This window comes from Tachyglossus aculeatus, chromosome X4 (assembly GCF_015852505.1).
Source record: "Tachyglossus aculeatus isolate mTacAcu1 chromosome X4, mTacAcu1.pri, whole genome shotgun sequence".
Classification (NCBI taxonomy): Eukaryota; Metazoa; Chordata; class Mammalia; order Monotremata; family Tachyglossidae; genus Tachyglossus; species Tachyglossus aculeatus.
The window spans coordinates 14,838,971-14,861,643 of NC_052098.1; the positions used below are offsets into that span (position 1 = coordinate 14,838,971).

Sequence of the window (22,673 nt, forward strand, 5' to 3'; positions counted from 1 at the left end):
TAACCAAGACTGAGACAAATATCTGTGGTCACATTTCACGTAAGCATTAAAATGTAAAAATAACATGTAATGTTATCTTAGCTGCAATTAAAACAGCACTGTAATTAAAATGCCACTATAGTGCATCACTACAAGATTGGTCCTTGAATTTGAGCTTTCTCATCCTTCCCACTCAAACACTTATTTTGGGTTTTTTTGGTTTATTTTTTTTAATCTCCAGGGGTATTTGCAGAACAGGTGAAATCTGGGGGCTTTTGGAGTCTGGCAAGGAGGCTCAAGAAAAGGATATATGGATCGGGGGGAAAAACCATAACCCATAAAAGCAAATCCTGAACTTATATTTCCAGTGAAAAGTCTAAACGAAATCTGGGAAAAGAGATTTCTGGTCTAAGGGTTGGGGCCACTTGATTTCTATTTCTTTGCTCCACTGGTGAGTGATTTGCTGTCTGATACTGACCTGGTTTTAATAATAATTGTGGTATTTAAGGGCTTAGTATGTGCCAGGCACTGTACTAAGCACTGGGATGGATACAAACAAATTGGATTGGACAGAGTCCCTGTCCCACTTGGGGCTCATAGTCTTAATCCCCATTTTCCAGATGAGATCAATGAGGCACAGAGAAATTAAGTGACTTGCCTAGGTTCACACAGCAGACAAATGGCAGAGCTGGGTTTAGAAACCAGGTCCTTCTGACTCCTAGGCCTGTGCTCTGTCCACTAGGCCATGCTGTTTCTTTAGATAATGGGAGCTGTACCATGGGGTTCATGATATTTACCATAACCCCTCATGATGATGTTGAAAGAAATAAGCTACAACTTGTAAAACTTCTAGAAGTTCTCAGATGGGTACAAACTTGCAACATTGCCACATACCTCAGCGTTGAGGTTAATCTGAGTGTAACAAAACACGCTGAGCACTATATAAATAAACTGTGAATAATTGAGATTAGTGTGTGTGTGTATAGAGAGAATTGAAGCACTATGATGCCTAAAGCTACCACATATTTTCAAAACATCAGTTTGATTTGACTTTGGAACGGAAATGATAAATTGCATGCAATTGCAAGAAGTCTTGATTGACATGAACATCTACACACAAGAAACTGTATTGAGGATATTGAGGCTATCATACTAAAATTTAGGTGCTGGATGTATAATTGGCTTTGAAATTTTAGTAAATGGCAGAATAGTCACATGAAAACATTTGCAACTGGTTTAAAATTCAAGCTTCATCAGTAAAGGAATCATGTGGCTCTAAAGCTAAATCAGAGTCAGATTTTTAGGACTCAGAATGAACTAGAATAGGCTTGACAGTCTTGGAAAATCTCACTTGGGTACAGTGTGGACTTTGGAGCAATAGTTTTCAATTAACCAACCCTGAGGCAAATTAATTTGGATGAGCCATATGATAATCAAGAATCCGACTTGTTGGAACAAGTCAAAAACTTTCTCAAATTTGAAAACCTTTGTTATTGATAGAACCCTAGTAACCGCAAAAGCCAATAGGATCACTTTCAAACCTAGACAAAATATGAAAGGGCCGTGTACATTCTGAATGTCTAATATATCTCATATAGTCTCTGAACATATTTAAAAGGATAATATTTCCACCTAGTCTTGCAGCTCACTGGGACACTCGGTTCCACAAAGCTGGAATCCAGTGAAAATTGGTTTAGTTGCTACATTATATAGTGTGAGAGAAGCAGCATGGCTTAGTGGAAGGAATGTGGACCTGAGTTCTAATCCTGACTCTGCCACTGGCCTACTGTGTGCTTTGGGCAAGTTAGTTTTGGGTTTTTTAAATAATGATGGTATTTGTTAAGCACTTACTGTGTGCCAAGCACTGTTCTAAGTGCTGAGGGGATACAAGGTAATCAAGTTGTCCCACGTGGGGCTCACAGTCTTAATCCCCATTTTACAGATGAGGAAACTGAGGCACAGAGAAGTTAAGTGACTTGCCCAAAGTCACAGAGCTGACAAGTGGTGGAGTTGGGATTAGAACCCATGACCTCTGACGCCCAAGCTCTTTTCCACTGAGCCACGTTGCTTCTCGTGTGTTTTCTTTTTTTAATGGTGTATGTTAAATACTTGCTATGTGCCAGGCACTGTACTAAACACTGGGGTAGATACAAGCTAATCAGGTTGGACACAGTTCATGTCCCACATGGGGCTCACAGTATTAATAAACCAATCATATTTGAGTGCTTAAAGTGTGCAGAGCACTGTACTAAGTGCTTGGGAGAGTAAAATATAACAGAATTGGTTATATATATATATATATATATATATATATGAGCTTGAAGTCTAGAGGGAGAGACAGACAATTTAAATACATGAATTACATGTACATAAGTGCTATGGGGCTGAGGGAGACGTGAATAAAGGATGCAAATCCAAGTGCAAGGGCAGCACAGAAGGGAGTGGGAGAAGAGGAAATGAGGGCTTAGTCAGGGCAGGCCTCTTGGAGATGTACTTTTAATCCCCATTTTACAGTGGAGGTAACAGGCCCAGAGAAGTAAATGACTTGCTCTAGGTCACACAGCAGACAAGTGGCGGAGCTGGGATTAGAACCCGGGTCCTTCTGACTTAACAGGCCTGTGCTCTATCCACTAGGCCAAATGGCTTCTTAATTTGTAGTGTCAATTTGTACTGTCTCTGACCTGATTATCTTGTATCTGCTCCAGTGATTAGTACTATGCTTGGCCCATAGCATGCAATTAACAAATAGCATTATTATCATCATAGTCATCAGGGTGGTTTTCTTGGGAGGGGTTTTGTGCAACCGGACATGAACCAGGAGGGTTGTTGTCTTGGGCAAACTCTGTCTTGCTGAACAGCTGTGGCAATTTCTCTAGTAGGCAGCTTGGAAAGGAGAGTTAGATCCTGTTGTTGTTAACGTTCTTCCTATTTAAGAGATGGAAAATAAGAAGAGTAAAGAGAAAAAGTGTCTTGGTTTCAAGATTGCACTGGAAAAGTGGAGACTTTTCAGTCTCTCACCCTATCCCGACTGGATTACTGCATCAGCCTCCTCTCTGATCTCCCATCCTCCTGTCTCTCCCCACTTCAGTCTATACTTCACGCTGCTGCCCGGATCATCTCTGTGCAGAAACGCTCTGGGCATGTTACTCCCCTCCTCAAAAATCTCCAGTGGCTACCAGTCAACCTACGCATCAAGCAAAAACTCCTCACTCTCGGCTTCAAGGCTCTCCATCACCTCGCCCCCTCCTACCTCACCTCCCTTCTCTCCTAAAGCCAGGTCCGCACCCTCCGCTCCTCTGCCGCTAACCTCCTCAATGTGCCTCGTTCTTGTCCGTCCCACCGTCAACCCCTGGCCCACGTCCTCCCCCTGGCCTGGAATGCCCTCCCTCCGCACATCCGCCAAGCTAGCTATCTTCCTCCCTTCAAAGCCCTACTGAGAGCTCACCTCCTCCAGGAGGCCTTCCCAGACTGAGTTCCCTTTTTCCTCTCCCCCTTCTAATCCCCCCGCCCTACCTCCTTCCCCTCCCCACAGCACCTGTATATATGTTTGTACAGATTTATTACTCTATTTATTTTACTTGTACATATTTACTATTCTATTTATTTTGTCAATGATGTGCATCTAGCTTTATTTCTATTCTGATGACTCGACACCTGACCACATGTTTTGTTTTGTTGTCTGTCTCCCCCTTCTAGACTGTGAGCCTATTATTGGGTAGGGACCGTCTCTATATGTTGCCAACTTGTACTTCCCCAGTGCTTAGTACAGTGCTCTGCACTCAGTAAGCGCTCAATAAATACGATTGAATGAATCTCTCGGACTGAGCTTTCAGGCCACTGTTTCACATTGAATGAATAAATCAGTCATATTCATTGAGCACTTGCTGTATGCAGAGCACTGTACTAAGCACTTGGGGGAGTACAATATAACAGAATTGGTGGAGATGTTACCTGCCCACAAGGAGCTTGCAGTCTAGAGAGGGAGACAGACATTAATATAAGAAAGTAAACTACAGTTGTGTACATAACTGTTGTGGGGTGAGTAAAGGGTACAAATCGAAGTGCAGGGGAGTAGTAGTAGAAGAAATGAGGGAGTAGTTGGGGAATGCCTCTTGGAGGAGACGTGATTTTTTTTTTTTTTTTTAGTAAGACTTTGAAGGTGGCGAGAGTGATGGTCTGTCAGACATGAAGGTGGAGTGAGTTCCAGGTCAGAGGCAGGAAATGTGCGGATCGGTGGTGAGATGAATGATATTGAGGTACAGTGAGTAGTCTGGCATTAAAGGAGCCAAGTGTGTGGTCTGGGTTGTAATAGGAAATCAGTGAAGGTAAGATAGGAAGACTCAAGGTGATTGAGTTCTTTAAAGCCAAAGGAAAGGAGTTTCTGTTTGTTGCAGAGATGGACGGGCAACCACCAGAGGTTCTTGAGGAGTAGGGAAATATGGACTGAATGGTTTTGTAGGAAAATAATCCAGGCAGCATATTGAAGTATGGACTGGAGTGGGAAGAGACAGGAGGCAGGGAGGTCAGCAAGGAGGCCGATGTAGTAATCAAAGTGGGATAGGATAAGTGTTCGGATCAACGAGATATCAGAGGAAGAGTACATTTTATCAACGTTGTGAAAGTATAACTGACAGAATTTGGTGGCAGATTGAATGGGTTGAGTGAGAGAGATGAGTCAAGGATAATGCGAAGGTTATGAGCTTGTGAAACTGGGAGGATGGTGGTGCTGTCTACAGTGATGGGAAAGTCGGGGAGGATAGGATTTTAGTGGGAAGCTGAGGAGTTCTGTTTTGGACATGTTAAGTTTGAAGTGTTGGTTGGACATCCAAGTAGAGATGTCCTGAAGGCAGGAGGAAATACAAAACTGCAGAAAAGGAGAGAGATCAGGGCTGGAGATGTAGATTTGGGAATCATTAGCATAGAGATGGTAGTTGAAGTCATAGGAGTGAATGAGTTTTCCCAAGGGAATGGGTGTAGATGGAGAATAGAAGGAGATCCAGAGCTGAGCCTTGAGGGACTCCTAAAGTTGGGGGGTGGGAAGCAGAGGAGGAGCCTGTGAAAGAGATTGAGAAGGAGCAGCCGTAGAGATAGGAGGTGAACCAGGAGAGTGCGATGTCAGTGAAGCCAAGGTTAGATAATGTTTCCAGGAGAAGGGGGTGGTCTATAATATGAAAGGCAGGTGAGAGATTGAGGAGGATTAGGATGGAATAGAAGCTGTTGGATTTGACATGGAGATCATTGGTGTCCTTTGAGAGGACAATTTTGTTGGACTGAAGGGGGTGGAAGCCAGATTGGAGGGGATTGAGGAATAAAATGGAGGAGAGGACGTGGGTGTCGACCAACTTGTTGAAGGAGTTTGGAGAGGAATGGTAAGAGAGAGATGAGGTAATAACTGCAGGGAGCGGTGGGATCAAGGGAGGCTTTTTTTTTTTTTTAGGATAGGAGAGACATGAGCATGTTTGAAAAGCAGTGGGAAGGAAGCCTTTGGAGAGAGAGCAGTTGAAGACAGTGGTCAGGGAGGGAGCAAGTGTTTTGATAAGGTGCCAAGGAATGGGGATGGAGGTGGAGTGGGCAGCTTTTGAGAAGAGGCCGGAGATCTTCTGTTGAGATACTGCTAAAATAAAGGCAGTGGCCAGAGGCGCCACCCCACCTTTTTTTTTTTTTAAAAAAAAATCTGTTTTCTACTAAAAACTGGAGGGAAGCCTTAAATTTTTATGACTGGCTTTTTGCAAAGCAAAAAAGCAGTAAAAGTGTTGAACTATTTATCTTGACTTCATTTGCATTTACTGTATATTGAAGAAGTGCTAATAGCTCTGGCATGTAGAAGCCCTTGTTACCAGGGAAGCTAACCAATTAGGTGGGGCAGGTTTTCTTGATAAGTTGCTTTTCTGCCTGTTTATATTCCCCAGGGTGTATTGGGCTCTACTCTTAAAACATGAGCATTCCATTTTTCTGACTAGTATTGAACAGATACTGTGTAGCTGGAGTAATTGTCTGTCCAAATCATTTTATCATCTATTGTCCTTGGGAAGAAGTTTGAGCCAATAGAACCTCTCTTTCTCTCTAATGATGTGGTATTAGTGAACTAGCCAGCAAATGATTGAACAGTATATAAGAAACTGTGTGAAAATTCTACGTTGTTTTAACAAGACCAATTCAGTTAATGTGTTTGGATATGAAAATACACATATATACCAGGAGGCAGTATTTGCTAATTAATCTTGTCCAACGCTACTGGCAAATTTGATTTGTGTTCAGGATCCTTCTCTGGAAAGCATCTTGTTGTCTCAGTTTCTCTGGTGTTTTTTTTTTTTTTTGCCATGGTGCACCACCTTTATTCAATCATACTTATTGAGCGCTTACTGTGTGCCTACCTTTATGAGGTAGGCAGAGTCACACAATATCTGTAGGGGATTTTTTATTTGTTTTAAATGGTATTTAAGCACTTACTATGTGCCAGGCACTGTACTAAGCACTGGAGTAGATACAAGCTAATCAAGTTGGTCTTAACCTTCATTTTACAGATGAAATAACTGAGGCACAAGAAGTTAAGTGACTTGCCCTCAACCCTTGTAAAGAAAAGCATAATGTAAATACAAGATATTAATGTGGATGTCAGTTTTGCTAGAAGGGACCTGACTCATATACTGAGTACATTTGTAATGTGGGATAATTTATTTTAAAGGAGGCCTGTTGTAAATGAACTGCCCTAAGAGAAGCTTCATTATTGGTCCAAGTCTTAACTATTGTTAAGGTGTGGGGAGAGAATCACTTATTTGGTGGTTGCTTTCTAGATGAGTGGATAATGAGTTATTGAGGTTTGGCTTCATCTGCTGTAAATAGAATCTCCTTTTGTTTGTTCTCAGGGTTCCCAGTCTCAAAACAGCCTCTGGGGTGAATTTCCATGGTAAGTATATGCCTCTTTCCTGTGGAGATAAATGGTTATTTATCATTAAAGGATGGAGGGGGGTCCTCTTGTTTTAGTTCAGCTTCTAGCTATGGATTTTTAAGTAACCCTCCTTTGCAAAGCATGTCAGCTGGAGAAGTTACAGGGGAGGAAGGGATCATGGAAACTAAAGGAAACTCTGCAAGTAGAAGGCACACTGGTAATCCTCAGATTAGAGATCCATGAGCCTGTGAACAAACACTGGGCTATCATGGCTCTCATCTCATGGCTATGGAAAATAATCTTTAATCAATGTGCCGGAAATAGCCAAACTTGGATGGATGTGTATACTTGATCAATTACAGTGGAACCCTTTCCCAACCAAGGATAGTGTGGACGATTAAATATGTTTAGTTAATGGAACATACACCCCTGCCTGAAACAGACGAACCCCATTTTGTTCAGTTAGCCAAGTCCCGGTGAATTCTTATAACTGGCTGGCTGCTGAAATATGTACCAAATACCCTTCTTGTTGGCATTGCATAGAGATATGGTCATTGGTCTCTATGGCAAATCTTCCAAGTTTGCAGCCCCAAGATTGAGACATTTGTGGAAGAGAAATGGGATGTCAGTAAGCACTTAGTTCAGTGCTGTGCACACTGTAAGCGCTCAATAAGTACCACTGACTGAGATGTGTGTCTACTTAAGTAAACCTATCACACTGAGCACCACCCTAACTTTGAACTCTAAGTTGTCATCACATGAAGTGCAAGCAGAATTTTAATTTTTATTCATTTTTTTGTAATAGTAAGCGCTTACTGTGTGTTGTCTGGATCTATACTAAGCATTGGGATAGATACAAGGTAGTTGGGTTGGACTCAGTCCCTGTCCCACGTAGGGCTCATTTTAATTCCCATTTTACAGATGCGGTAACTGAGACACAGCAAAGTGACTTGCCCAAGATCACACAGCAGATAAGTGGCAGAGCTGGGCTTAAAACCCAGGTCCTTCAGATTCCCAGGCCCATGCTGTATCCATTAGGCCACGCTGCTTCTCTTCGCCCTTTCTGCTTCATTGATCAAGGAATGTGGCAGACACCCAGTCCAATTCATAAGCTAATGTTTCAGTTTGTGCCTTGCAACTTACCTTCTCAGAGGGAACAAATTACTACTACATTCATTTAACTCAGTGATCCATTTCATGGTCCAGCCACTGCCATACCTGGGCCAAAACATTTTTCTAGAACTATGGTGTCTAGATCTGTTTGGAACCAAATGTGGGCCCATGAATTACCTCCAGGAAGTGCTGTTGAGCATTCAGACGGTGTGGGCAAGTAGCAATGGTAGGTGGTGAGCAGTTGGCCTCCTAGTCACTTGGCCACACCAAAACTGGCTCTTCTAGGGATGGAAGTTTCTGACGTGCCTGGAATGTGACTTGATGGAAAGAACTCAGGCCTGGGAGTCAGAGGACCTGATTTCTAATTCCGGCTTTGCCACTTACCTGCTGGGTGACCTTGGGCAAATTATTTAGTTTCTTTGGGCCTCAGTTTCCTCATCTGTAAAATGAGGAAACTGCCTGTGTCTGTTCTTCCTCCTACTTAAGTTGTGAGCCACGTGTGGGACAGGGACTGTGTCCGACCTGATTATTTTGTTTCTACCCCAGCACTTAGTATAGTGCTTGGCACATAGTAAGTGCTCAACGAACACCAGAATTATCAGTATTTTCAAATACTTGCAGTTGTTCCTATTGGCTACTGGGACTTGTAATTTCAAAAGCCCACTGGATCATCCTGCATGAGGTCTGGCCCCATCTGCTCTACAGTGGGCTTCTGTGGAAGGCATGGTGAGGTGTCTAAATGTAGCTGGGTTCAGTTTTGGTCTGCTCCAGCCTTGGAGTGGTGAGCTTGTGTAATCAACTGGAGAGAGGCAGAGAGCAATACAAGCAGTAAAGTTTTATACTTTTGTAATTGTGAGATTTTTCTCTCACTTCTTTCTAAGTCATCTCATGGTCAAGGAATTAAGCACTTATTTTGTGCCAAGTGTGAGGGTAGGTACAGGGTAATTAGATCAGATGCAGGTCCTGTCCCACACGGGGCTCACAGTCTGAGAGACTCTTCCATTTTACAGGTGAGGAAACTGAGGCTCAGAAAGATTAATAATAATAATAATTTTGGTTTTATTAAGTGCTTACTATATGCAAAGCACTGTTCTAAGCGCTGAGGAGGTTACAAGGTGATCAGGTTGCCCTGACTCACAGTCTTAATCCCCATTTTACAGATGAGGTAACTGAGGCCCAGAGAAGTTGTGACTTGCTCAAAGTCACACAGCTGACAATTGGCAGAGCCGGGATTTGAACCCATGATCTCTGACTCCAAAGCCTGGGCTCTTTCCACTGAGCCACGCTGCTTCTCCAGATTGTGACTTATCCAAGGTCACACAGTAGGCAAATGCAGAGCCAGAACTAGAATCCTGGTCTCTTGACTCCCAATCCCATGCTTTTTCCACTGGATCATGCTGCCTCTCTTGGGTAGCCTCATTCAGGGTTCTTGTAAAAGGAAAAAAAAGCGTTTCTTCAGTTGTGGCTGAATCCCTAGTTTGGAGATCATTTCCTAGCAGTCCAGGTTAGGCATTTTAGGAAATGTTCTACTCATAGAAGCTCCGGGGACACTATTTAGTGCAGTGCATCTGTAATCTGAGTGGCCCTCTTGTTGCCTGAATGATTTAGACTCTCCTCCCGAAGTACCTAATTTACTAGTGAAACTGACTTAATATTCATTGGTGTTGCTATTGTTTGCCATTGATACTTGTTCTTTCCCTTCACCAAACTAGCCAACAAGCCTCTCTCATCAAAAGCAACTGTGAAAACTGATTTAGGGAGTGGCAGAGGGGTAGTAGAAGAGATAGAGGAATTTGGATTTTTAAATTTTTTATTGGATTAAATTTGAGGAGCACTAAATTGAATGGGAATTGAAGTGAATTATGCAGTATGTTTCTAGCTCAGCTCAATCAAATCAAACTGAAAAAAAACATGAATAGGAATACAGCACACCCAGTTCTCCTATAATGAGAGGGCTGCATTCTTGATAACTCTTTTGTGTTAAAGAAAACTCATGCTGTTGTACTCCTTTTTTAAAATGGCATTTGTTAATCACTTATTATATGCCAGGCCCTGTACTAAGCACTGGGGTAGGTACAAGCTAATGAGGTTGGACAGAGTCTATGTCCCACAAGGGGCTCACAGTCTGAATCCTCATTTTGGAGATGAGGTAACTGAGGCACAGAGAAGTTGTGACTTGCCCAAGATCCCACAGCAGACAAGTGGCAGATCCAGGATTAGACCCCAGGTCATCCGACTCCCAGGCCTGTGCTCTATCCACTAGGCCATGCTGCTTTCTAGTGCTGCATTCATGTGCACAAGCTTTTTCCTCTAATGTGGCACACCAAGCCCAAATGGGCTCGCTTTGTCTGAAGAACATTCCCCAGTTTCCTCATCTAGCCAAAACATGTACTGAAAACCCACATGGCAGAACTGAGACTGTTCAGAAATTTAGTGTCAGAATTAAGATGTAATTGGTGAGCTTAGTATGTTTATATATATATTATTTTTATATTCTTATATTAGACTGGTTTGTGCCAATAGATTGTATAGTGTCATCACAACAAACTCCTTGTTTCCAGTATTGTGCTTTCTTTAAACTGGGGGCTCATTGTAGTAGGTCATGAGTTACTCAAGAGTCAGCCTGTGAAGGCGGGTTGTGGTGGTGGGGGGGCGGGGGTGAAGGGAGGGGAGGAATGGGGAAGGATGTTGATTGGCAGGCTGCCAGTTGGCCTCACACATTCCTCCAGAGGTTAACCCAAATCACCCTGGACTTGAGTGTCTTGATTTACGGTGGAAAGCTAGTTTTCTTTGGCTTACAAATTCTGTCCCATTCAATATAATGGATGGAAAAGCCATGGAGACCTGTGCTCACGGACTTGTTGTTTTCATTAAACCCGGAGGTTTCATGGGAGTTGCTTCAGACCTATCCGTTGGTTGAGAAAGGAAAGGGAGATTCTGAAAACCTCTCTAGGCAGAGCTCCAGGGATGGCAGGTGGGCTGACTGCCAGCTGCTTACTTGGCCCTCATTGAAATTCCGTGGCTAATCTTCGTGTTAATTAATGAAGCCCAAGAGGATGTTTCTTTGGTATAATTTACTGCTTTGACCCGAGTGACCGGGTCACTATGGGATTGGGGACCTCACGGTGGAAAGAATAACAGTGTTTGGGCTTCTTCCTCCTTCCGCCTCTTCTCTGACCATAGTCTGACACACAATGTTGTTGTCACTTTAAAAATAAAGTATATTTATGGGCCGACTCCTGCAAACACTGAGCTAATCATGACCCTGTGTGAGCCAAGTGTCTTGAGACACCATTCTTGTGAATATTCTTTCAATCACAGGCCAGATCTTCCCTGACAATACCAATGCTAGGTCTTCCCTGCCAAATCCCAAGCTTGCATGTTTATTAATGGTGCAGCCACACCCAGCTCCCTTTGCCAGTCCCCTCTTAAGATAAATGCAAACTGAAACTTTTCTTGTCTTATATCATCTGTATCATTTGGCAGCTTTATCAGCATCACCCAAAAGCCCATACAGCTAAGGACTTAGTAATAATAATGGCATCAATTAAGCGCTTACTATGTGTGGAGCACTGTTAGAAGCACTGGGGAAGATGCAAGTTAATCAGGCTGGACACAGTCCCTGTACCACATGGGGCTCACAGTCTGAGTTTGGGCCAAGAGATTGCATGCTTGGTTGTGTTTCCTGATTGACCCATGAATAAACTAGGTTGGCAGCTGAAATTTGTGCCAGACTGCCTGGATGCCAGGAACTCCCCACTGCCATGGTATGGTGAGGGGAAGGGTCTTGTACTGGAAACAGGGGATGGATAAGAAGCAATGTAGCCAAGCGGAAAGAACACAGGCCTGGGAGTCAGAGGACCTGGGTTGTAACTCTGGCTCTGCCACTTACCTGCTGTGTGATCTCAAACACTTAACGTCTCTATGCCTCAGTTCCCTCATCTGTAAAATGGGGATACAATACCTGTCCTCCCTGCTTAGACTGTGACGTTGTGGGACCTGATTATTTTGTATCTTTCCCAGTGCTCAGTACTGTGCTTGGCATATATAGTAAGTGCTTAATAAGTACCGCAATTATTTGTTGTTATCTATCATAATAATATTGACGAGGAGGAGGAAGGGAACTGTGGGAGATGTGGCCAGAAAGCAGTTGAGAGTTGATGGGCACCTTGACAGTTGGGATCCCAGCTTGACTGGCCTTTCCCTAACATTACAGTCAAGTCAGGGAGAGACCACTCTGGCAACTTTCCCATGGTTCTCCTTGACTGTGTCTTTTGTCCTCCCTGAGATCGGTCATCCTAGTGCACTGTCAGTAGGAACAATAGGACAATTATCCATAAATCAGAATCATTCCAACCTTTCAAGGTCAGTCTTGACCTTATGTATTTATTTTTTGCCCAACCTCAGAATAAATACGAGTGTTCAATCAAATATACATACATGTACACAAAGGCTGATTCCAGTGCTTGTGAATATTCCTATGTTTGGCTGCCCCATTAGAGGGTAGCTCCTTGTGGGCAGGGAATGTGTTCCATGCTTCTGTCGTACTTTCCAAGTGCTTAGTGCGTTGCATTAGAAGGTGCTCAAATACTACTGCTGCTGCTACTACTACTACTAGTCCTACTACTACTCCTTTTAGGTTGGGCCTAGTGGAAAGAACATAGCCCTGGGAGTCAGTGGACCTGGGTTTTAATCCCAGCTCCACCACTTGTCAGCTGTGTGACGTTGGGCAAGTCACTCAACTTTTTTGTGTCTGTTACCTCATCAGTAAAATGGGGATTAAATCCTATTCCCTCCTACTTAGACTGCAAGCCTCGCATGGGACAGGGACTGTGTCCGGACTGATTATTTTGTATCTATCCCAATGCTTAAAATAGTGTTTTCATTAATTCATTCAATCATATTTATTGAGCACTTACTGTGTGCAGAGCATTGTACTAAGTGCTTGGGAGAGTACAGTACAACAACAAACAGACACATTCCCTCCCCACAACGATCTTACAGTCAAAAGCGGGGGAGACAGACATCAATACAAATCAATAAAATTATAGATATGTACATAAGTGCTGTGGGGCTGCAAGGGGGAAAGAGCAAAGGGAGAAAGTCAGGGCGATGCAGAAGGGAGTGGGAGATGAGGAAAGGTGGAGCTTATTCTGGGAAGGCTTCTAGGAAGAGATGTGCATTCAATAAGGTTTTGAAGGCGGAGGGGGAGTAATTGTAGGATTTGAAGAGGGAGAGCGTTCCAGGCCAGAGGTAGGATGTGGGCTAGGGGTCGGCGGCCAGATAGAGGCCCAGCGAGAAGGTTAGCACTAGAGGAGCGAAGTGGGCAGGCTGGGTTGTAGGAGGAGAGAAGTGAGGTGTGAGGTAAGAGGGGGCAAGGTGGTGGAGTACTTTAAAGCCAATAGTGAGGAGTTTTTGTTTGTGGAAGTTGATGGGCAACCACTGGCGTTTTTTGAGGAGTGGGGTGACACATCCTGAACGTTTGGTAGAAAAATGATCCGGTCAGCAGAGTGAAGTATGGACTGGAGTGGGAAGAGCAGGAGGTTGGGAGGTCAGCAAGGAGGCTGATGCAATAATCCAGGCGGGATAGGATGAGTGATTGTATTAACATTATAGCAGTTTGAATGGAGAGGAAAGGGCAGATTTTAAGCTATGTTGTGAAGGTGGGACCAATGGGATTTAGTGATGGATTGAGTATGTGGGTCGAATGAGAGAGAGGAGTCAAGGATAACACCAAGGTTATGGACTCGTGAGTCAGGAAGCATGGTAGTGCCATCTACAGTGATAGGAAAGGGAGAGGACAGGGTTTGGGTGGGAAGATAAGGAGCTCTGTTTTGAACATGTTAAGTTTGAGGTGACGGGAGGACATCCAAGTAGAGATGTCTTGAAGGAATTTGGCACATGGTAAGTGCTTAACCAATACCGTAATTAAATGTATGGGAGCTTCTGGTAACTCACTGAGGAAGTTGACTGGCTAGTATAGCAAATGCTCCAGCAAAAACTGTAACCTACTTGGGACACTGTGAAATATCTCTTTGATTATTGTGAACAAACTATCACTATAGCAGTCTCTTGTGCTAAGGATTAGGCAAGCCTCATTTACCATCCATCTGCTTTGTGGAAGTTTTATATGTGCACGTGTTCAGGGAGCCTGGCTTCTGCAGAGGATATCAAATATTCAACATTGAGGGTGGCTGGAATCTTATAGGCACACAGTAATGGTGACATTTCAGTACTATTTCATTCTTACCAGTAAAATGTAAGAATTTGCATGCCATGCTATTGATAAGAAAATATGGACTTGTAAAAACAGTTCATTACTTAGCATAATAATAATAATAATAATTATGGTATTTAAGCGCTTACTATGTGCCAAGCATTGTTCTAAGCGCTAGGGTAGATACAAAGCAATTAGGTTGTCCCATGTGGGGCTGTAGAATTTGGTTATAGGCTATATATTTAAATTATACTGCACTGCTCATTCTCCCCACTCTCTTGTGACTTGTTGATAATAATAATAATGATGGCATTTATTAAGCGCTTACTATGTGCAAAGCACTGTTCTAAGCGCTGGAAGGATACAAGGTGATGAGGTTGTCCCACGTGGGGCTCAAAGTCTTCATCCCCATTTTACAGATGAGGGAACTGAGGCCCAGAGAAGTTAAGTGACTTGCCCAAAGTCACACAGCTGACAAGTGGTGGAGCCAGGATTTGAACCCATGACCTCTGACTCCAAAGCCCGGGCTCTTTCCCACTGAGCCACGCTGCTTCTCTATCAAGCTTGATAGCTTGAGCTCTGGCATCCATTATTCTATTACTGTGGCCTAGTGGAAAGAGCATGGGTCTGGGAGTTAGGGGTCCTGGGTTCTGTCTAATCCCAGGTCTACCACTTGTCTGCTGAATGACCCTGAGCAAGTCACTTAGCTTCGCCATACCTCAGTTTCCTCATCTGGAAAAAGGGGATTCACTGCCTGTTCTTTCTCGTACTTAGGCTGTGCCCCATGTAGGTTGGGGACTGTGTCCGACCTGATCGTCTTGTATCTACCCCAGTACTTAATACAGTGCTTGGCACCTAGTAAGTACTTAACATATTATTATTATTATTGTTATCATTATCATCATTATCACAAATCCCCTGGAATGCTTATTTTTGCTATAGGATAATGTCCTTAGTAGCTTTGGCCTTGATATCAAACTGGAAATATTTTTGTTGTTGAATTAGGTCTTAGTGATAAAGGCACTCTGCCCCTCTGCTTTGTGAAAGTTATTCATTCAGATGATCAAGGAGCAATTTACCTGCCCCTCCCAAGTAAATCTCTGAACCATTCCTAGCTCTCCATTTTCTCATCTCTGAGGAAGGATGGCATGAGCACGATTTCGTTCATCTGTCACAGTCATCTGCATAAATTGGTCTGGAATAACTATCTTTAGGACCTTGATGCTCAAAGACTTTGGTGTTAGAAGAGATTCCTGATGGAGCAGAAGAGTATTCTCACACTTGTGCTAGATCTCTTGTTTCAACCTCCAGCATTATTGTGAAGAATACATTGAACCGGACTGGGCCCAGTTCTTATCCCTGCTCTTACCCCATTGTCAGTGGGGAATAGATCTGAGAGGGCACCCTTGGCTCTGCCCCTGGATGAACTTGTAAGGGTACCCAAATTTGCTTAGTAATTTCCCCAACTGAAACCATCAGTAGAACAGGGCTCTCCTCTACCCCAGGCAAATACAAAATAATCCTCTCATAAGAACACAAAAAATGCCTTGTTGAACCAGATCCAGTGGTTCACCCAGCTCAATAGTGTGCCTCTGACAGTAGCCCCAAAGGATTCTTGAATAGTTGCCTTTCTTACTTTGAACTTTACAGTTAGGAATGTAACTTCTGACATCCCTCTTATCACCCATCATTACCTGTCATCAACAAAACTATTTAAACCTTTCTTGAGCATTCTAACTTCTTTGACTTTTTTCTCTAACACATTTCACTGCTAACCCATTATGGACTTCTCATTATGATTTTAAGATCTTCTTGCCTCTTTCGATATTTTCAGTTTCCAAAACTTCCTGAACTAACATTCACCCTGTTTACCTGGATAGTAAATATATGGAGTCAGGTTTCATCAGTGATTCTCTTCAGTATTGGCTTGCAATTTCCAAGGAGATCACAAGAGTCCCTAAGTTCCTTTACTGTTCTCTCTCTCCTCTCTCTCTCTCTCTCTCTCTCTCTCTCTCTCTCTCTCTCTCTCTCTCTCTCTCCTCTCAGACACACACACACACACACACACACACACACACACACACACACACACTCACTATATATTTTCTGAAATGGCATGGTGTAGTACTGGTTAATCTCATGTCTAATCTCATTCTTTTTTCTTTTCAGAATGCTATTGAGGACATGAATCTACTGCTGGATTAAACTATTGGAGATTTTCTCTTATGACTGCAGTTTTTTTAAAAACTATATTTTAATTTAGAATCTTCTGGACAGCACAGTTGAGGTAAGGTATTAATGTTGTAGTGAGCATTCTCCTCCTTCCTTGCATGCACTAATAATTTCATCCTGCTTCATACATTTTTTTATGGTATTGGTTAAGGTCTTACTATGTGCCAAGCATTATATTAAGCAGTGGGATAGATACAAGCTGATCGGGTTGAACACAGTCCATGTCCCATGTGGGGCTCACAGTCTTAATCCCCATTTTACAGATGAGGTAACTGAGGCACAGAGAGGTTAAGTGACTTTCCCAAGGTCACACAGCAAACAATTGGTGGAGCTGGGATTAGAACCCAGGTCCTTCTGACTCCCAGGCCCATTCTCTATGTATTAGGCCTTGCTGCTTCTCTAATCAGCCTTTACCTTACTTTAGTCAGCTCAAAGGCAATTATATAACTGTATAGGAACATACATAGAGCTTTGTAGGATGAGAAACCAAAGTAAAATATCTATTATTTGACCCAGTTGGCACCAGGTCCTCATTATTTGGGTAACTGACTCCCTTGCCCAGCTGATGTAAGTGTGGGAAGTGTCACATGCTGTAAGTGACAAACCAGGGTCTCTGCATCCCTGATTCTAATGATCCTAGGGACAGAGACTTGAGTCCTTCTTTGGGCTCTTAGGAGACCTGGTAACTTAACAGTAAATGTGGTTTCTGAGTTACACCTGTATATTTTATTATGTTGAAAACATTAGTCCCTTTTTACCCCTCAACTTTTGGAATGAATGAAAATATTTATAGGGTGATAAGGATACTGTATTGGACTAGAATGAGCAGCGGTAATTGTGGGCTGCTACACAAGGTTACTATTTTTCTGCACTCTTTACCCTCCTTTTCAAGTGGCATTTTTAGTTTGTGTAGGTAGGCTGTCCTTGAATGTTGACTTATTTAGTACACAATGTCAAAGGACGGGGCGAGCGAGGGAGAAGGCAACCATCAATTGCCTGAGGGTAGTCATGCGTTGGTAGATACAGAAGCAAATGTACAATTTATTTGAAGTCAGCATTAATACCTGGCTAATTTTTATTCTTGAATATGCTACTGTTTTTAGAACATTTATATATATGTGTGTGTGTGTGTGTGTAACAATTGCTAAAACGTTAAAATATGTATTTACCATATTATAAATGGAAAGAAAGGTGGGTGAAATTCAAGTTGTACTACGTTGTGATTAGGCAGAGCATTAACATCCAGAATAGGAATTAATCTAACCCACAGTGAAGAAAACTATGAACCACCAATTTAGGAATACAGAGACATATTGAGAGATTCAAATATATGAAAAATACAAAACTGAACCAGTGGGAAATATAGGAGCCCAAATATGTAACTTAGTTTTTTTTTTTTCCTTTATGGCTCTACATTCATTTGAATTTTTTTAAGCAAATCACTATGTATATACAGGAAACCACTGTTATTGTCAAACCCTCTCTTTGCTGGACTTGGCACACTGGAATATTCTATATTTCCCAGCTTCTGAAGCAAATGCTGTAATATCAATGAAGCTAAATTAAGCTCTTAAATCAAAACAAATTGTGTCCTGGAAGATATAGTCAAAGAAATCACCATTTTGAAGACTATGGTAACACTGAAGCCAGCTTTTTTTGACGATATATGATAATAAAGGAAGATGGGGTAGAAGAGAACAGTGGAAGCAGTGAATTGAGAAAACCCTCTCTTCCCCTGGAATGTCTACCAATGTAATAGCAAACCTTGCTGGTCTTTGATTAGTCTAATTATTCATATGTGAACTCATGATCTATGGAAAAAAATATTATAAGGACATTGCTGGTGTACATCAGCATTGTCCCAATATTTTTTTCCATAGTTTATCAGTATGTACGTATATCTGTTCCTGTGCACTGTTCTCTTTTCAGATGCATTGGATTCTCCTGCTTTCTTCATGCATGTTGTTTCATGCTGCCACCTTTTGGTTGATGGGTTCTTAAACTGAATATGAAGTTATGGTTTTTCCAAACCTTGAAACACCAGACCTACTGTATGCTCACAGGGGATTTTTGTAGATAAGCTTGAAGGGATAGGAATCATATCTTACTCCTGATTTACAAGACTAGTATCAAACACACCAGGCACTTAGTGTAAACTGGTGATAATTTTTACATCTAATTAAAGAGGAGGGAAAGGGCAGGATGAGTAGCTTAGCTCAAGAGGGTAAGTAAGCACTCCCATCTGCAATTCAATTACTATGCTACATAAACTATGCAGTTCTCTCACTGTACGAGAAAAGGACTCAGAATTCCCTCATGGTTCCAGATGTGTAGGTGATGAGGCTGTGACAAGTCTTGGGGGCAGGGTATAATCTGGTTGCTGACCAAGGCAAGGACTGTAATGATGGGGAGATGAGGAGTGCCCCCAGATAGCAGGAAAAGAGATTTTTCCAATTTCCCAGAAATGTCATGGACTTTATACTCATAGCTTTTACTTGAAGCAAGTCAGTGTAAGGTGGTTTTCCTCTCAGAAACACTCAGAGCATTCATAAGTCACCTCTTGCCCGCTTCCCTTCAAGGGGCCTTGCCTCCTCCAGTAGGATGAAGCCATGCTTCCTCCATGCCCTGAGGAGGGCTGTGTGAACACAGCATAGGCAGCATAGCCTAGTGGAAAGAGCTCTGGCCTGGGAGTCGGAGGACCTGGGTTCTAAGCTTGGCTTTGCCACTTGCCTTCTGTGGGACCTTGGGCAAGTCATTTAACTTCTGTGTGCCTCTGTTTCCTCCCCTGGAAAATGGAGGTTCAATACCTGTTCTCCCTCCTACTTCAGTCTGTCAGAGGAAGAACAGGTATTGAATCCCCATGAGGGATAGGAACAGGGTCTGACGTGATTATCACATATCGACCCTGGTGCTTACTTCAATGCTTGGCACTTAGCAATTACCACGATTATTATTGTTATTATGGCCCACAGAGAACTTAGGGAAGGGAAATGCCAAAGCCTCTGCCATTTTAATTTACCTAAGATGAGCATGGGGTGGGCGTCAAGGAGGAGAGGTATGTTGTGTGGCATGGCATAAATTGGACCAGTAGTGGCATTTTTCACGTGCACATATGGAAGTTCTCAGAAATGGACTAATGCACAGTGTTCAGTCTTTGCCTGCAAGAAGAACAGGAGCTCCAGAGTGCTATTCTAGTGCATTCCTGTGGTCGGGGAGACAAAGTTGGGGGAGTTCCCGTTTCATGCAGTTATAACTAGCAGGATTGGATGCCCATGGGTCTAGGATATAAAAATCTTTCATCAGCTCTTTGCCTCCATATCTTTAATTCCTACTTTTAATGCTTAGGCAAGTGAAAGATGAATTTTCGGACGAAGCCCATCACTGGGCTCTGCCCTTCACATTAGCTTTAGAGAACATGCAGTTGTACTGTCCTGAGTTGTGATGGATGGTGCTGCTTTTCAAAGAATATTTAGGGTTTCTGTAAATGTGACTCCTTAGGACTTAAGAAAATTTTGCTTGTCTGGATTTTTCCCATGTGCCCACCTTATTATGAGGTACGTTTCATGGCTTGAAGGGGCAGTTTGCTTAAAAGAACAATTTAATATGAAGGGTTAGCTCTCCTTATTTTTCTACCTCTTTAAGATGTGAAGTCAGAAAGCAATTAAATATTAGTGTAGTTTCAGTCAAGATATGGGGGAAAAGCTAACCAGAGCTAAATGAACCGACATGATTGACAGAGGCTTTCTGGAGATTTACATTGAGAATAACTCGTTCTTCAAAACTTTTTCATTTTCTCATGGGAATTATGGGGTAAATCAAACACTGTGACTATGGATGATTAAAATTCAGGAGTTATGAATTCTGTTTGACTTTGTAGATCTCTTAACTCCTCCACCTCAAAAATAAAATTATTTTTTAAAGATGGGAGTTAAGAGCTGCAGCAGATTTAAGTGAAGCACAAACACTTTGAATTTAAAGGGAATGATTTTAATAGGGTTAGGATTGCTAATTTTGTAATATTTCTTCATGGACACAGGAACTAGAGAACTTTCCTGTGAATTTTACTTTAACTCTATTTCCTTTAAAGCCCAGATCTCTTTCAAAAGTGCTTTGCAATTTGCTTTTATAAATAAACCCCACATCAACAGTTTCAGTTTCACAGAGGAGTTTATAGTCCTGTTAATTTTAGGCTTTAAAAGACTCAAACTTGGCATGAATTGAAGCAGAATAATTTAAACTTTTTTTGAATATCCAGGGACTTTTGCAGGTCTCACCAATCCTGGGGAGATATCAGATCCTTAAGAATATCTTTTCTTTGTCTTCTGACTGATTTCAAGAAATTTTGAAATGCTGCTTTGCCCTGACTCTTTTTAAAGAGATAGGCAGCGTTGTAATCATCATAAGTCTTCTGAATTTGAATATTTCAGGTTATTCAACCTGAGGATAAAGAATACTATTATGTTTACAGAACAACTAGGTGTGAAAAATCTAGGTGTGTTTATTACTATGTGTGCAGGGAATGTCTGTTAATTGTTGTACTATCTCAAGCGCTTAGTACAGTTCTCTCCACACAGTAAGCGCTCAGTAAATACGATTGACAGACTCAAAGCACGAGTAAATCAATCAGTAGTATTTATTGAGTCTTATTCTGTGCAGAACTCTGTACTAAGTGCTTGGGAGAGTATGATAGAATTAGCAGACACTATCCTTGCCTTCATGGAGTTTAATAATAATGATGGAATTTAAGCACTTACTGTGTGCCAAGCACTGTTTGAAGCACTGCGGTAGATACAAGGTTATCAGGTTGTCCCACGTGGGGCTCACAGTCTTAATTCCCATTTTACAGATGAGGTAACTGAGGCACAGAGAAGTTAAGTGACTTGCCCAAAGTCACACAGCAGACAAGTGGCAGAGCCGGGATTAGAATCCAGCTGGGGAGAGAAACATTAAAATAAATTATAGGTAGGGACAAAGGCAGTAGTGCACAACCTTCTAAGTTTTAGAGGCTAAAATCATGGGGCACAGTCTGATTTGGGAGACTTCCATCTGTACCTTATCATTGTGGTTGACTTTACTCGTATTGATCTCTCTACTCTTATGTATGTACATCTCTTTAAGATTATGAACCTTTAGTGGGGCAGGAATTTCATTGGATCTAATTATCCTGTATTTTCCCCAGCACGTAGCACATAATAAAGCATGAGGTTGATGGCAGAAAGAGACTAGAAGGAAATTCAGTGAGTAGGCTAGCTTGAGAGGAATGCACAGAGTGAGCTAAGGTGTAGTAGAAGAAGAGTGGATAAATAGAAGGGAGAAAGCCAAAGGAATACCATAAAACTCACTGTGAAGAGTTTCTGCTTGATGCCTGGGGGAATGGGTAACCATGGGAGGCTTTTGAGGAGTGGACAAATGTTTGCAAAATGGTGTTTTAGAAAAATGATATGGGCAACAGGGAAGTAGGGAGAGACTGGTAGCTAGGATATGACAAGCACCTAGATCAGTGGGGTGGGTTTGAAGGCAATCAGGTTGTGCCATGTGGGGCTCACAGTCTTAATCCCCATTTTACAGATGAGGGAACTGAGGCACAGAGAAGTTAAGTGACTTGCCCAAAGTCACACAACTGAGAATTGGCAGAGCTGGGATTTGAACCCATGACCTCTGACTCCAAAGCCCGTGCTCTTTCCACTGAGCCACGGAAGGCAGAGGGGTGAAGCCATCAGAGAGTGTTTGAAGATGGAAGTGAAGTAGAGAAGAAAGAGTGGTTGCCAGTGTGTTTTGTAAGGTGAGGAGATATAGGGTTGGAGGTGCAGGTGAAAGGGTGGATTTTGAAAGCAGGAAGGTCTTTTGTTGTTGTTGATGGTGATTGGGTTGATACTTTTTCCCTCCCACTCCCATTACCTGTTTATTTGGTTCCACTCAATTTGCCTATCTCTGTTTAAGCATAACACTCCCAAGGTTTGGAGGAGTTAAGGGAGTGAGAGTTGTTTATGAAATGGATAATAATAAGAATAATAATATCTGTGGTGTTTGTTAAGCACTTACTATGTGCCAAATGGGTACAATAAAATCAGGTCAGGCATAGTCCCTGTCCCACAAGGGGCTCACAGTCTAGGAGGGAGAACAGGTGTTGAACCCCCATTTTACAGTTGAGGAAACTGAAGCATAGATAATAATAATGATGACATTTATTAAGCGCTTACTCTGTGCAAAGCACTGTTCTAAACACTGGGGTAGATACGTGGG

At 42.3% G+C, this 22,673-nt stretch overlaps 1 protein-coding gene across 4 annotated transcripts in view; it reads left to right on the forward strand.

Annotated features, from left to right (window-relative positions):
• KANK1 (KN motif and ankyrin repeat domains 1) overlaps positions 1-22,673 on the forward strand; it is a 201,327-nt gene that overhangs the window by 44,771 nt on the left and 133,883 nt on the right. For all 4 annotated transcript variants that reach the window (XM_038769438.1, XM_038769434.1, XM_038769437.1 and 1 more), the window contains exons 2-3: positions 6,846-6,886; positions 16,368-16,485. The gene's annotated coding sequence lies outside the window, so the exon portion shown is untranslated. The remainder of the gene's footprint in view (positions 1-6,845; positions 6,887-16,367; positions 16,486-22,673) is intronic.